The following is a 15,730-nucleotide window of genomic DNA, read 5'->3' as shown; positions in this document are numbered from 1 at the left end:
AAAGATTTAATACAGAGGATAAAGCACTTTCAAAAATAATGAGCCAAAGTTGTGGCCTCTACTCTGGAACAGAACACTGCAGAACTGACGCACCCAGGAATTGAGGTCATCACTGGAACTGAGTGCAAACATTCCACTTTAAAAACCAATCTCCAAAGCAGAAAGGTGGGAATTAGCTGTCACCACTACTTTTGCCACAGCTGCCTCTCAACACTGAGGGAAGTGAAGAATGGACATTGGAGTATTGCTTTAGAAACCAAGATCTTGCTTGCGAGTAGGGGGCAAAAAAAGCAAAAGCAAACACAAATATTCCTTGTTTCCACCCTCTCAAATTTGTGCAAATACATCTTATTGGTAGAACCTAATTCTCATCCTGACTCTTGGCTGCAAAGGTATAGGTAAAGTGTCACTTTAAACTTTTCAGAATCTGCAGTCAGACATGTACAGGAGGAAGAAGGTTGGAATGGCATTTAATGAGCCAATCCATGGCATTCACCAGTGCTGCTAAAGAACAATGGACACCCCAGCAGAGTATATATTGTTAAAGCATTATTTTATTCCAACTGAATACTCTTTAATGAATTTTTATTTGTGGTTATTCTCTAGTAATTGAATAATGCTTTAAAATCAAATGATTGGGGGCTGGCTCCTTGGCCTAGTGGTTAAGTTCGTGTGCTCTGCTGCGGCAGCCCGTGGTTCAGATCCTGGGCACGGACATGGCACTGCTGTCAGGCCACGTTGAGGCGGTGTCCCACATACCACAACTGGAAGGACCTACAACTAAGATATACAACTATGTACAAGGGTGAGGGGGGTGGTTGGGGAGATAAAGCAGAAAAAAAAAAAAAAAGATTGGCAACAGTTGTTAGCCCAGGTGCCAATCTTTAAAAGAAAAAAAAAATGAAATGATTGGATTAATTTCACAAAAGTGTCAAGAAAATCAGTTTGTATAAGGTTTGGGAATATCAATTTCTTGGTCCTTCAATATTTTTGAAGGTCTGAAAGTTCTATCTTTATAAAGACTTCATAGTCTAGTGATTCATTTTTTCCCTCCTTCCAAGCTAAAGTGAATGAAAGAACAAGCAATTTGCTTTTAATACAGCAGCAATGTAACTAGCACTTAATTTCAAAATAATTTGATCAAGACATTTCCCTTTCTTTGTCAGTTTCCTGCTATTTGAAGTAGGAATATGCAAATAACTTTATTATGTCTGCAACTGCCTTCATTTGTTTTTCAATGTGGTACTAACTAGGTTCAGATCACTCTACTAGGCAACAGGACTAGGAGTGGGAAGCTGTACTTGTAAACTCCATGATAGCAACACCAATGTAGATAACACTGAGGCAAGCTCAAAAAAATAGTGAGTTTATTTGGGAATAGCAGAGGAATTGCAAATCAGGACAAGCAAACTATGGTGAATCATAGGCAAGTATGAAGAGACAAAGGTAGTCAGGTTTTGTTTTGGCTTTTGGTTTTTGCTGAGGAGGATTTCCCCCTGAGCTAACATCTGTGTCAATCGTCCTCTATTTTGTATGTGTGTCGCAGCCACAGCACGGCCGGGAGGAGTGGTATACGTATGTGCCCAGGAACCGAACCGGGCCACCAAAACGAAGTGCACCAAACTTAACCCCTGGGCCATGGGGCTGCCCTGACAGTCAGGGTTTATTAGGCTGTAGGAGGAAATTGGGAAGGTTGTTTGGAATTAAAAAGTTCATTGGAGAAGCACAAGAGTTCGAGGTTGTGGCAGTTTCTTAATGGCTGTAGGAGGTGGTGGGCGTGTTGTTGCTGGGGCAGGGAGGGATCTTCTGTCCTTTTCTTAAAAGCAGGAGATGAAATTCCCAGGTGAGAAATGTCCTCCCTTGTACCAGAAGAAAAGTGACATTCTTAACATCACAGATAAAATGTTGAGACCAAAAGAATTTTATACAAACAATTCTATACAAACAGACCTTATTAAAACAATTCTTATCTTCCTTCCTGCTGGTTACACAGGCTACTACTAGTGGTATGTAAGTGAGAGCTCCTCCTTCAGGGCTTCCTGACTCCATTTTAAAGGGGGTTTTCCTTCATTTATTTTCACAGTGGAGATCTTGCCAGTCTTGTTCGTCACATTATACCCAGCACCAAGCAGCAGCTAAGCACCCAGTAGATTCTATAAGATTTCTTGACTTAAAAGTGAGGTCCTACTTTCAAAAGAGTTTATGCAAATAATATTAGGAAGAGATGAGGAGTAGGGAAAATGCTGAGCAAAGATGAAACATGCATGTAGCCAGTCTCAAGGTTCTGGGTCATAGCTTTTTATATTACATTTTAAAGGTGACTGTTAAATGCTATGCCACTGGCAAGGTCAGGGTTGAAGAGTCTTTCCCAGGTTTAGGCAAGACTGCAGGCTGACTTGCAAGGACACTTATAGTACCTATCTTGGAACGTGTGTTCTAAAAATTAAGGCATTTCAAACGATGAAATTATATTTACTTCAGAGTGTGGGAAATAAACATATTTAGAAAACAATTAGTAGGTTATACATACTTGGACATTTATTTCTTAATGCAATGAGCAGGAAAGTTTTGGGAGGCTATCCACCAAGACACTTAAACTATTGTTTCTGACACTTTTTAACTTCACATCTTACAAGATAAGGCATAGACAAAATAAACTAAAGTAAGACTACACAAGACATAGGAAACTGAATAAACTGACGCTGTAAAGATCATATTTTATTCCTAAAAGACTTGCAATTTCACTGTTGAATGTTGATCATTTTATCCTGAATGCTTTGCCTGAAAAATGGAAGACTGCTGTGTAGGAAAGAAGGCTTCGCCTGTTAGTCGTAGGCATAGAGCAAAGCTATGAAAAAGTAAATTATAGAAATAGCATATTTGTCCATCTGATTTTATTTTTAATTAAAGTTTCTACTAAAATAGGTAAACATACGAATTAAGGAAATGGATGATACTGAAGGGCATGTTTTCAAAGAAAACAAGGTACAAGGTACAAGGTACATTTTGATACTCTTTCTTGTTAATGAATAATGACTATCTGACTGTGCTCACTCTAATCTTTCAGTTTTACCAAGATTAGATTGTTCCTTTTCAAGCCAGTCCAGCTCTCTTAGCTTCTCCTCCAAAATTTACGTGAGTCTATCCTTATATAGTAAGAGATTTATAGGTTCGAAAATTTCCAATTTTTCAAGGGATTATTTTCTTAAAAATTAGTGACACGTTAGGAATTAAAGAGATAGTAAGTGTTTAGCATGAATGTTTTGGAAAAATAGTCACTACATGTAAAGCTATTTTTAAACCTCTTTCCCTTTCCAGAGTCCCAAAGTTAAGAACTTCAATCTAGGTTATTATTAAAATACAAAGGTGCAATCATTTTCTGTGGCACCTCCCTCCATTTCTACGTTAAGTTTCCACTCTGTCTTAACCTCTCACATCTGTGTTGCACCATAAGGAGAGGAGTACGAGGGGAGATGTACAATTTTGAAAATTTCGTATTATAAATACCTTTTTATAAGCAGCACTGAAAGTGAACATAGTTCTAAATTTTCTCTTCTGTATCCTTCCATCCAAAAAATCAATCTTAAAAAAATATGTAAAATTAAAAAGAAGGAAGAAAGAGAAAAAGAATGAGAATCCTCTGATATATTTTGGTAACAGAAAAGTGGCCCAATATATTGTTGTTTCCTAAAACTTTCCCCAATAAAGCAAGGGTGCTTCTGGTTGATCCTAGGTCCTGGGTCTTCTGATAAAATTTCCTATGTTGCCACAAAATCTCCACATATTACTCATTTTCAACAGCAGTATACCAAAACAATGACAAACTACCCACATCTACTTTCTTGCTGACTTTGTAAATGTTCCTTTTTATTTCTGTTTCTTTCAAATATGATTAGATGATAAAATTTATTTTTAAATTGAAATTTACTCTGGGTCCTGAGGTTTAGCAAACAAAATTGATATTTTCCCAATCTAGAAAAAACATTGTGAATATGTTAAACCCTAATTAAGTAAGGAAAATAACCTGATAGTCAAACTCACAGAATGGCTACAGCAGCCTTTTCAAGGGCTCGTCTCAGCTTCCAAGAATTGAACCACTGGATCCACCACCCCCATCCACTCCCACCTTCAAACCTACAATAACATGAGCAAAAGTATTTTTAGGAGAAATATGTTCACCTTACCCATTTTTTTCAAAAGTATATTTTTGTTTGCACAGTGCGGCTCAGTGTCTTCTGGCACAAATTCTGTTTAGTACAGAGAAGCTAATTCATTGTTAAGTTTTTGGATTAAATCCCGTATTCATTATGTAAACTCCTTTTTTCCACATAACCCTCCAGGGTTTGATGAAAAATAGATTCCTAAAACATGCCAAACCTGCCAAGCAGGAATAAAAGCTTCTAGTGGAAGCATAATGTTATCTTGAAATAGAAGTGTTTTAGCCTGTATGAGCATATTTCACTCTTGAAAAGAAATAAGATCATGTTTCATTTCAGGAAGATGTATGCTTCAGGTAAGAGATTGAAAAAAAGAAACTTATACTTAACTAAATACGTTAGAGAATATTTGAATTCAAATGTATTGTTGAGGCAAAGTAGTTATTTAATTATACTGTGAAACTTAAATGGTAGATGTGTTTAAAATCTGAGTAAGTTTGTAAATATTCCCCAGAAAATAGATCCTTCCTGAAGAACTGATTATGCCTTGATTATTTCTTCTCTTCCTCTCTCGCTCTCCCCCCCGTCCTTCTCTCCTTCTCTCTCTCTCTCTTTCTGCTGACCCCACAGATTGCATTGATGTATCCTTTGTATCATCTCCTAACTGCTCACTTTCGTGTCTGTCAGAGTCTTGAGCCAATTTCAGTCATGTCTGCTGGTAGATCTTTTTTCTTTGTGTGCCTTTTCTTCAGTGTCTTGAAGCTAGTGCCAGTAGTTTATAGACTGCATGCCAGTGATGACTCCAAAAGGAAATTCTTATTAAATGAAGAGTGGAGATTTTTAACCTATGGGCTTCAAACTGTCTAGAATTTCTGCTGGAGAAAAGCAGCTGTTTTCTTTCTGTTCTGTCACTCCATGCTGGGCTCCTGGCCTGTCCTGTCAACCTTTTCATTGGCGACTCTGAAGGCCAATGTGAACACAGTATGTGTGCCCCCTTACTTTCTTGCTTGGCCAACAGTTAGATTTTTGATACTTGGGATTGAAGACAGAAATGATATACCCCCACTTTTTAAAAAATAATCATACTATGTAGCTTGTGTATAGTGTTAAATTTTTAAATGCATTATGTAAAGCAGTATTGTATTTCAGGTAACAGACTCAGAGAGAGAGGTTAAAGAACACATCACCTACATCATTAACAATGTCATTAAGAGCTCGGATTTAAGTCAAGGTCTTCTCATTCCAGCTCAAAGTCTCTTTTCATGACATGCTACACATATCTACCTGCCCTCTGGGCCATGTAGAAAGCAAGTTTGTATATTGAGCATAAGGCAATACTACAGTAATTGAGCTGGCAAAAAAATGAGATAGCTTCATCCAGCTCCTATAGAAAAGGGTCATATAAAGTAGATAAGTTATCGATTCATTGAATGAACAAGCTCATCTGTTGCCAGTGTGATCCTCCAGGCTATGCTTTCACTTTCTCTCTCTCAGAGCTGAGATCATTTTCGTCGTGAGGAAGCCCTCTTCAAATAAGTAAAAGCAAGGTATAATTCTCTTGGGGCTTAGAAAGAAAAAGTGATATAATAGTCATTTCCTAACTAGAAAGGGATTGTAATTTCTAACTGAATTATTACTTTTTTTCCAAGTTTATAATCTGACGGGATGATATACAGATAATCATAGCAAAAAATGAATCATTGTAACTATTTAGGCATAAAACTACTTGAACTGTTATCAGCTCTTAGCAATAGTCCTTTTATAACACAACTTGTCTATTTTTAAGTTATTAACTATGATTTACTTTTCTGTTAGATGGAATATTTTCAAGAATTATTTTCAGCTATTGAATAAGGGTGATGTGCATCTTTCAACTTTTAATTTACACAAAAATGTTTCTTTTCCTGACAACTTCATTTTCTATTTCTAAATATTTTCCATTTTTTGTAATTTTTTCTTCTCGAGTTATTTAGAAATATTTTTGAAGTTGAAAACGTATGAGTTCTTTTCTAAATTACTCTCTTTTTACTGATATTTAACTACGTTGGGATCAGAGAAAATACTCTATGTGATACTGACTTTGAATATGTTTAAAATTGCCAAATATGTGTTCAATTTCCATAAGCAATACATGTCCTTGAAAAGAATGTGCAATTTCCATTTATTAAATTTAATATTATATATATTCATTACATCAAGCTAGTTAACTTTTTTCAAATCCTCTACATGCTTAATGATATTTCTGTCTAATTGATCTATAAATCATGAGAGTTCTATTAAATCCTTCCTTTAAGCAGGTGGATTTGTCAGTTCCTTTTGTAGCACTACAATGTGTAGTGGTATCAATTGGAAGGAATAGTTTTAGTACATATCTGAGATACCCACCAGGTCAATTGAATCTTTTATTTCTATAAAGTGCTCCTCTTCAAATTCAGACATTTTTTTTTTTGCTGGTTGGCCTGTTTTGTCTGTTTTTAATATAACTTCACCAGTTTTTTGTTGTTGTTGTTACTATTTGCCTGGTATATCCCTTTTTGTCCTTTCAATTTTAAGCAATCCTTATCCTGGCATATCTGGTATGTCTCTAGTAAACCTGATTAGCCTGTTTTTTCCTTTTTTAACACAATGTAACAATCTAGAGGTTTCATATGAAATATTCAGACTATTTGCATTTATGTGCTTCTGATATACGTTTTCATTTCTACCATTTTAGAGAATGTTTATATTTATCATTTTCTGTGTTTTTCCCTCCACTGTTGTACCTTCTTCCAAACTGATCGAGTGTTGTTGTTGTTGTTGTCATTTTTTTTCTCTTTTTGCCAATAGAAAGATACGCCTTCTATTATCTTAGTGGCTACATCTAAAAATTTAACATGCATTCTTGAAAAATCTAAAGTTATCTACGTCTCTACTTCCTCCTGGACAATACAAATAACTTTTAAAATTTGGATCACTCAAACCAAATTGACATAGCCTTGTGGTCTAATATTTAATTATATCTAATGTATTTTGATCTCCAAAGTAGAAATTATTATTGTTTATGCAGCCAGTGTCCATTTAGAATTATCCATATATTTACTGCAATCTTTACCCACCATTACTTTATGAGAACGTTTTTATTTTGTTTTACTTCTTCAAAGAGTTTTGCTGAATATTGGCTTATGTTCCTCATCTGATTTTTCCTGATCATGTTGGTTTTCTCTTTTGTTGTGATATTTTTGCTTAGGTCCCATTCCCATTCTGATTTCTCTCTTGTAATTGTGCATCTTTGAATAAGGAATGATGCTTTCTGAGACAGCTATGCCTAGGAGAACTGTCTATGAGGGAAACCAAGAAAATTAGCTGTGTGAGCAGACAGCCTGAATTTAGACTTGCTGTTTCAGAACTTTCTCATCAACTCTCTACCTTTTAGGTAAACATCCTCTGAGATAGAAATCCATCCTACCGGGCTTATAGTGAAAGTTGGAACGTCAGGGTCAGCTTGGCTATGACAAGGCGTTTGCTTGTCTTTAACTGATTAAAATGTGTCACAACTTTTTTCTCCTCTATCTTTTAAGACTACAAGCCTGTTCTCTAAAAGTATATATGGAGTGTCTACACACTTGCTCACTCAGCAGCCCTTTCCCTCAATTATTTTGAGAGTTCTTTTTCTTAGGGTCTTAATGCTGGTGTTCTTCTCCCACAGTATTGAGATAATTCTGTAAGCTCGGACTGGTTATTTATTCATTGCGTGTGTGCATGCATGTGTGTGTGTTTATATGTTTGCATATACAGTGCATAACTGTGTACTCAACCTTCAAGAAGAAAGGGTTATCTAGTGAAATTAGTGATATGTGTATTTTCCTTTGATCTGTACTCTGACCCCTTGGACTTTAGTTGAATTTCCTCAGATGTACCCTATTTTCCTGTTTCTAATGAGCTTTTAATTTATCCAAGTCTAAGGAACTGAAATGAAATAATTATATACATCCACACTCAGTTTCCGATTATCTGAGTACATCATTCCACACGCATGCACATGTATACATGCATACACACACATACATCCTTAGCAAAAACTGCTGTCAGGAGGTTTTTAATCTTTGTCTCAAACTTATAGTGATCTTATATAAGAATACTGTACCTTCTTCATTGCAATTCACCATTATTAGCCATTCCTTACTACTACTTTATACCACATTATTTTCACTTGCTTGGAGGCTCAGAATTGAAGAAGGAAAAAGAAGTCTCCTTCTCTAATATGTGTATAACATTCAGAATCACTTGCCTGATTCATTTTCGAGACTTTCAGCACCATATAAGGAAGACTATGACTGTGACATTCACAGTCATATCTCTAGTATCTAGCATGGTGACTAGCATAGAATTGGTGTCCAATAAACATTTATTTTATGAATAAGAGGACACAAACTTTGATTGCCTCAAAGAAGAAAATTCACACAACACTGATACAATTTTTTTTCTGATCCTTGAGACAGAGAATAGAGTAGAGGCCTTCTCTATGCCTTTCATAGGACTTATCTTAATTTTCTCTTCACTAAATCTTCACGTATCTGGCCTTTTTGGTGGCAAAACGCTCTGCGTTAGTAAATTGTCATTTCACTGTTTGTATTAATTTTCATTAATTTGTTTCAATTTCCAAGACTTTGCCCGCTAAATATCTTTGCTATTTCAAATTATTTTTAAATCTCTACTTGAGAGTTACCAAATAATTTTCTATTGCTAAATGTAACAATTAAAATATACATACACTATTTCTTAAAATCATAAAACCATAAATAGCGTCCAAAATAAAAAGTAAAGCTGAAAACCTTCGCGATATATATTTTGAAAGGACAGTACTTGGTTCGTTAGTCTTCATACAGTACAATGCCATACAATTATTTTTTAGCTTCATGCTTTGTTTGTTACTACCAATCAAGAATTTCTTATAATACTAGTTTTCCAAAATATTATGTCAAAATCATTGGCTTCAGGAGTAGGTTGTTGAGTTGATCTTTTAAAATATATAACCCTTTTTTCTGATTATAAGAGTTGATCCCAACTCTTCCCCTTCCTAGCTATATGAACTCTGTAAGATGCTTACATTCTTTGTTCCTCAGTTTCCTTTAAAAATGAAGATAATAACAATGCTTACTCAAAGGACTGTCGTGAGGCTTAAGTTCTATGTGAGGATTAAATAAGTTAAAAATAGAAAACACTTAGAATAATGCACTGCACATTCTAAGTTAGCACTCAATAAGTGTTCGTAATTGTTGTAGTTATTAAATTGTATTTTTTTCCTATTCAGCATTTTTCAGAATGTGTTCTGATGGACAATCTTCCAGAAACTATCAATGAGTGTGCCTGGAAGAGGGTGGCCATGTCTGGGCTTTCATTCTCCTATCAACAGGACATAGAGTTCTGCTTATGGTCCAGTCTGGGCTAATCTTAATAATTCACCCTCTGCCTACCACTGACCCCTGTGATTTACCCAAGAGATATGCATACGATCCAAGCCAGGTCAATCAGATTCCTGCTTTAAGTTTTTGAACTGACATCATTTGTTATGCAGGAAGGACATGTTTCCCAGAAGCCTCTGCCCTTATTTTCCATCTTGGAGGTAAAATCCATTTTGCTGTAGAAAACACAGAAGCCGATATACTTAGAGAAGAAAAGATCAAAGAGAGAAAGAGAGGCTTAGTTGTGACAGAGGTGATGTCTGCAGTTCACCTCATATTACCTTTTGCATTGACTTCAGCCACTTGTGACCAAGAGTCCTGGCCAAAACAAAAGGGATCTCAAAAAGTATCCTGAGTAAATTAGTTTGTAAAGTACTGCAAACTATAGCCCTTCCTTGAAATTTTACAAGGCATGCTATATTTTCACAAAGCATGGGAAAGCCTCTATGCACTAGAGGCTGACACACCTTACTGTAAGTCAGCAATTCTCAATCCTATTTGGGCATTTTTTCCTGACAACTTCTTATAACAAAAGACAAACTTCTGTTTCACTGTGGTTTAGGAATCCCTGATATAGGATTCTCACGATTTCACATTTTAGATCTTTATTCCCTATAGAATTTACTTTACAGTTGTAATACATATTTAGTGGTGTTAAGATTTTATTTAACCAAATGATTAACCAGGTATGCCTGCCCCAACTATTAAGTAACCCAACATTTCTTTCACGTCTAACTTAAACTAAAAATTGATATATGCTAGGGTTTATTAATTTGTTTTCTCTTCTGCTTTTTCAACACATGTGTCTATAACTGCTCAACAGGCATTGTTTTAATAATTATGTCTTTAAAATATGTATCTCTTTTCAAATATAAACCCCTACTAATATTTTTTCTGTTCTTTACTTTCCCAAAAGTGCCTTAGAATCAGCCTGTCAATTTCCCACTTAAAGGTATTGAATTAAATTTATAAATTCTCCCAAAGTTTATTTATATTTTTACAAATTTACATCTTCTCATGTTGAAATATGATGTCTCCACATTTTCTAAGGATTTAAAATTCTGCAGACATAAACATATCATCTATAAATAACAGTCCTCCCCTCCTTTCTAATGGTTACATCCTCATTTATCTTATTGCATCAGCTAGAATTTCTAAAATAATGTGATAGAATCATTATCCTATTTTTGATTTGAAGGAGAAAGCTCATAGTGTTTCTTCATTAAATAAAATTTGGTTGTTAGTGTATGCAAATCATTTTTTATCTGTTTAAGAACGTTCTTTTCATTTGTAGTTCACTATTTAAAAAATCATGAATGGATAAAAAATCCAAAAAAGTTTTCTTCTGCTATGATTTATTGATGAATTATTTATTAGAAGATTCAATCTTGGGCAGACGAAAAAGGAAAAACATATAAAACATAAATATAGAATTTAATATTAATAAATTGAGCTGGTTACAAAATTCCAGCCGTGTCATTTAATTCCCCTTAAAAAATGTACACACACACAGGCCTTTATTTGATACATAAAAGGGTCAAAAAAAGGCTCTTGATGCTTTTAGCCCTATATTCTTTTTTCTGATACTAGACTAGTATTGCCTATCCTGCTTCATTTTGTTGGTGTGAGTGTTTGTGTGTGTGTGTGTGTGCATGTATGTTTGAGTAACATACTTGGCAATACCTTTCTCTTAACTTTGATACTTTTTATGTTTCTGTTTCAAAAAAATACACAATCGAAAATTATATATTTGCATAATTTTTTAATCCAGTTAGCTACTTATATTTACTGTCATTAGAGATGCCATTGATCCTACTTGCCTCATTCTGTTTTCCGTTTTTATTACATAATTTTAATTTCCTGTTTTCTGGCTGATTATAGTGTAAATGTCATCAAATTTTGATTCTGCTAGTGTTTTGAAAATTATACATGCTGTTTTTCAACTAATAAGTCTCTGTAATACATAATATAATATAATTTAACAATTACATACAAATAAATATATATTAACTCATTTTTTCTTAATCATCTGTGAAAAGAAAACAGTGTATTTTAATCCCCTTTCCTCTTGTAAGACAGAAAATTTAGCATGCCTTTCAGTTTTGGTTGAAATAGTCTATGATTTTTTCGCCTACTTTCTCAAAACTGAGTAGTTTTTAAAATTATTATATTTAAAATTGTGTTTGCAATAATTATTTAGACTAAGTCAATGTTAATTGATTTTTAATACTTGTTCTCAGTTCCTATTCTTGAAATCTTATTTTGATTAAAATTTTGCAGCTGACATACCTTTTCCATTAGAAGGTACAAAGATTCCTGAGCACCGACATACATGCAAATATGTTTCAGCTGCTCTCACATATAAAGGGCAAACTGAATGCTTGGTATAAAACATATTTACCCTCAAAACTATGTAGCTCTTTTTCCCTTGTCTTAAGACGTGGATGTTTAAAGTTGAAGTCTATGTCCAGGCTAACTTTTCTTTTTCTTTCCCCCATCTCCCTCCTCTTTCTCCATCTCCTTCTTCTTTTAGGTGGGTAAATGCTTTATTTTTAAAATTTAAAAGTTTGAGTATTTTTTCCTGGTTTTGCGTGTATGTACCATATGTGTATGCAGGACTGATATGCACATTCAGAGCTTTATTCAGCCTAGTTAGATTTTCTTTTGCAATCTTCCATGTTACTCTTTCTATTTGTTCCATTTTATTTTCAGAATTTCAGTAATATGGTGTTAGATGTCCTTTCTCTCACTGTTGCAATTGCAATAGTACCCTTCATTGATTTCCATCAGTAGTTCCTTTTCCTTTGTATTCAGAGTGTTTCTCAATGTCTATTGCAAAATTTTGTTTTCTGCTGTGTCAACTCTGCTTTTAATGAATATTTTCAATGTGTGACTGAATTTTTAGTTTCTTTACATACAATAGCTCATTAGCTCCATTTTTATTAACATCTCCCTCTCATCCAATTTCCTCTATATCTTTTTTCTTCATTTTATTGTTATATTGTTTTCTATTTTTTATATCTCATTTAATCAAACATATGGTTTCTTAATTTTATAAAATACATATAGCTTATGACTTTATAATATTTACTTACGTATACCATAGCGCATATTTTTCAGAAGTAATCTCTCCTTTTGTATCTCACTTGTTACAATCATTTTATTTCTTGCAGAATATTTTCACATCACCTCTGTTGATTTTTTTCCAATTATCCTTTAGGAATGAAGTTTCTATACAGTGATTACTCATAAATAATGTCTATAGCTTCTTTTTGTTCCTCTCATTGTTTACCTGGTTGCTGTTAGAACTCATTTGTCAGATATTTAGATGGAGGAATGGTAAATGAGAACAGACTGTCTAATTACTGGTCACTAGTAGTCACTTAATGTCTCTAATGAAAAACTTTGAAATACAGGCATACCTTGTTTTATTGCCATTCACTTTATTGCACTTCATAGATATTGCGTTTTTTACAAATTGAAGGTTTGTGACAACCCAATATCGACCAAATCTATTGGCACCATTTTTACAACCAGTATTTACTCACTTCGTGTCTCTGTGTCATGTTTTGGCAGTTCTCACAATACTTAAAACTTTTTCATTATTATTATATTTGTTATGGAGATCTGTGATTGGTGATCTTCAATGTTACTATTGTCATTGTTTTTGGGTGCCACAAACTGTGCGCCCATGTAAGAAGGCAAACTTAATCAATAATGTTTGTATTCTTACTGCTCCACTGACCAGTTGTTCCCCTGTCTCTCTTTCTCTCCTCAGGCCTCACTATTCCAGGAGACACAGCAATATTGGAATTAAGCCGATTAATAACCCTGTAATAGCCTCTGAGTGTTCAAATGAAAGGCAGAGTCACACACCTCTCATTTTACTTATTTTTTATTTTTTATTAAGGTTATGATAGTTAACAACCTTCTGAAATTTCAGTTGTACATTATTATTTATCAGTCATATTATAGGTGCACCACTTCACCCCTTGTGACCATTCCCCACCCCACCTTTCTTAGTGAGCATGGCTAAAGGTTTGTCAATTTTGTTTATTTTCTCAAAGAACCAGCACTTTGTTTCATTGATCCTTCCTACTGTCTTTTTTTGTTTTGATTTCATTAATTTCTGCTCTGATTTTTACGATTTCTCTCCTTCTACTGACTTTGGGCTTTGTTTGTTCTTCTTTTCCTAATTTTGTTAGGTGTACTTTGAGCTTGCTTATTTGAGACTTTTCTTGTTTATTGAGGTGAGCCTTATTGTGATGAATTTCCCTCTTAGGACCGCTTTTGCTGCATCCCAAATGAGTTGATATGGTGTGTTTCCATTTTCATTTGTCTCTAGACAATATTTGATTTCTTCTTTGATTTCTTCAATGGTCCATTGATAGTTCAGTAGCTTGTTGTTTAATCTCCACATCTTTTCCCCTTTCCGAGCTTTATTCTTGTAGTTGATTTCTAGTTTCATAGCATTATGGTTGGAAAAGATGCTTGATATTATTTTAGTCCTCTTAAATTTGTTGAGGCTTGCTTTGTTTCCCAACATATGGCTTATGCTTGAGAATGTTCCATGCACACTTGAGAAGAATGTGTAACCTGCTGTTTTTGGATGGAGCATTAAGTCCATCTATCTAGCTTTTCATTTAATTCTACAATTTCCTTGTTGACTTTCTGTCTGGATTATCTATCCATTTGTGTTAGAGGAGTGTTGAGGTCCCCTACTATTATCATATTGTTGTTGATATCTCCTTTTAGTTTTGTTAATAGTTGCTTTATGTACTTTGATGTTCCTGTGTTGGATGCATATATGTCTTCTTGATGGGATGCCCCTTTTATCATTATAAACTGCCCCTCTTTGTCTCTCTTTTGCTGTTGTGACTTTAAATCTACTTTGTCCGATATAAGTATGGTGACACTTGCTTTCTTATGTTCACTATTAGCTTGGAGTATCATCTTCCATTCCTTCACTCTGAATCTATGTTTGCCTTTGGGGCTGAGGTGTGTTTCCTGGAGGCAGCATATTGTTGGTTCTTGTTCTTTAATCCATCCTGCCACTCTATGTGTTTTGATTGCAGAATTCAATCCATTTGCATTTAGAGTGATTACTGAAATGTGGAGGCCTAATGCTGCCATTTTATTGCTCATTTTCTGGTTCTCCTGCATTTCCTTTGTTTCTCATCCTGTGAATTTCAGACCACCAATTCAGTTAAGTTGTTTTCTATGTTGGTTTTCTTCTTATTTGCAATTTGTGTCTCTGTTCTAATTATTTGTTTAGTGGTTACCATGTGGTTTATATAAAACATCTCATAAATGAGATAGTCCATTTTCTGATAGCCTCACGTTTCCTTAGACTAAGCTGGTTCCATCCCTTTCCTCTCTCTCTTCTTGGTTGTTATTGTCACATCTTTTCTTCTTCTTGTGTTGTGAGTTGGTAGCTAAAATGACAAGATTATATTTATTCTTGTTGTTTGCCTTCTCTTTATCTTGGAAGTGTTATACTTAAGCATTTGCTAACCTGTTCTGATGGAGCACTGCAATTTTCTGATTTTGTCTTTCTGCTTATCTCCTTTGATCAGGGTTTTGTAACCCTTTTCCTTTTTTTTTTGTTAAGGTATGAGGACCTTCCTGAGCATTTCTTTGGGGGCAGGGGTCTTGTGGTGATGAACTCCCTTAACTTTTGTATATCTGGGAAAGTTTTTATTTCTCCGTCATAGCTGAAGGATATTTTTGCTGGATAGAGTATTCTTGGCTGCAAGTTTTTGTCTTTCAGAGTTTTGAATATATCATTCCACTCTCTCCTAGCCTGTAAGGTATGTGCTGAGAAATCTGCTGACAGCCTGATAGTGGTTCCTTTGTAGATTATTTTCTTCTGCTTTGCTGCTCTTAATATTTTCTCTTTGTCATTGACTTTTTCAAGCTTCACTACTATATGCCTTGGGGTTGGTCTTTTTACATTGATAAAATTTGGAGCTTTACTATCTTCTGTCACATGGATTTCCAGCTCTCTCCCCAGGTTTGGCAAGTTCTCAGCTATTATTTCTTTGAACAAGCTTTCTCCTCCATTCTCCTTCTCTTTGCCCTCCGAGATACCTATAATCCTTATGTTGCATTTCCTAATTGAGTCAAATAGTT

General features: G+C 34.7%; 1 protein-coding gene across 9 annotated transcripts in view; it reads left to right on the top strand.

Moving 5' to 3' along the window:
• Positions 1-15,730, top strand: part of PIK3C2G (phosphatidylinositol-4-phosphate 3-kinase catalytic subunit type 2 gamma) — a 363,044-nt gene that overhangs the window by 12,248 nt on the left and 335,066 nt on the right. For 6 of the 9 annotated variants that reach the window (XM_046638297.1, XM_046638295.1, XM_046638281.1 and 3 more), the window contains exon 1: positions 5,437-5,704. The exons of 1 other annotated variant lie outside the window; for it this stretch is intronic. The gene's annotated coding sequence lies outside the window, so the exon portion shown is untranslated. Of the gene's footprint in view, positions 1-4,421; positions 4,514-5,103; positions 5,139-5,436; positions 5,705-15,730 lie in introns of those variants that run through there. 2 more of the 9 variants (XM_046638263.1, XM_046638261.1) reach the window with 2 other exon arrangements.

The sequence above is a fragment of the Equus quagga genome, chromosome 1, assembly GCF_021613505.1.
Source record: "Equus quagga isolate Etosha38 chromosome 1, UCLA_HA_Equagga_1.0, whole genome shotgun sequence".
Lineage (NCBI taxonomy): Eukaryota > Metazoa > Chordata > Mammalia > Perissodactyla > Equidae > Equus > Equus quagga.
The sequence above is the reverse complement of the archived record's forward strand: the minus strand, read 5'-3'. Positions and strand labels throughout refer to the sequence as shown.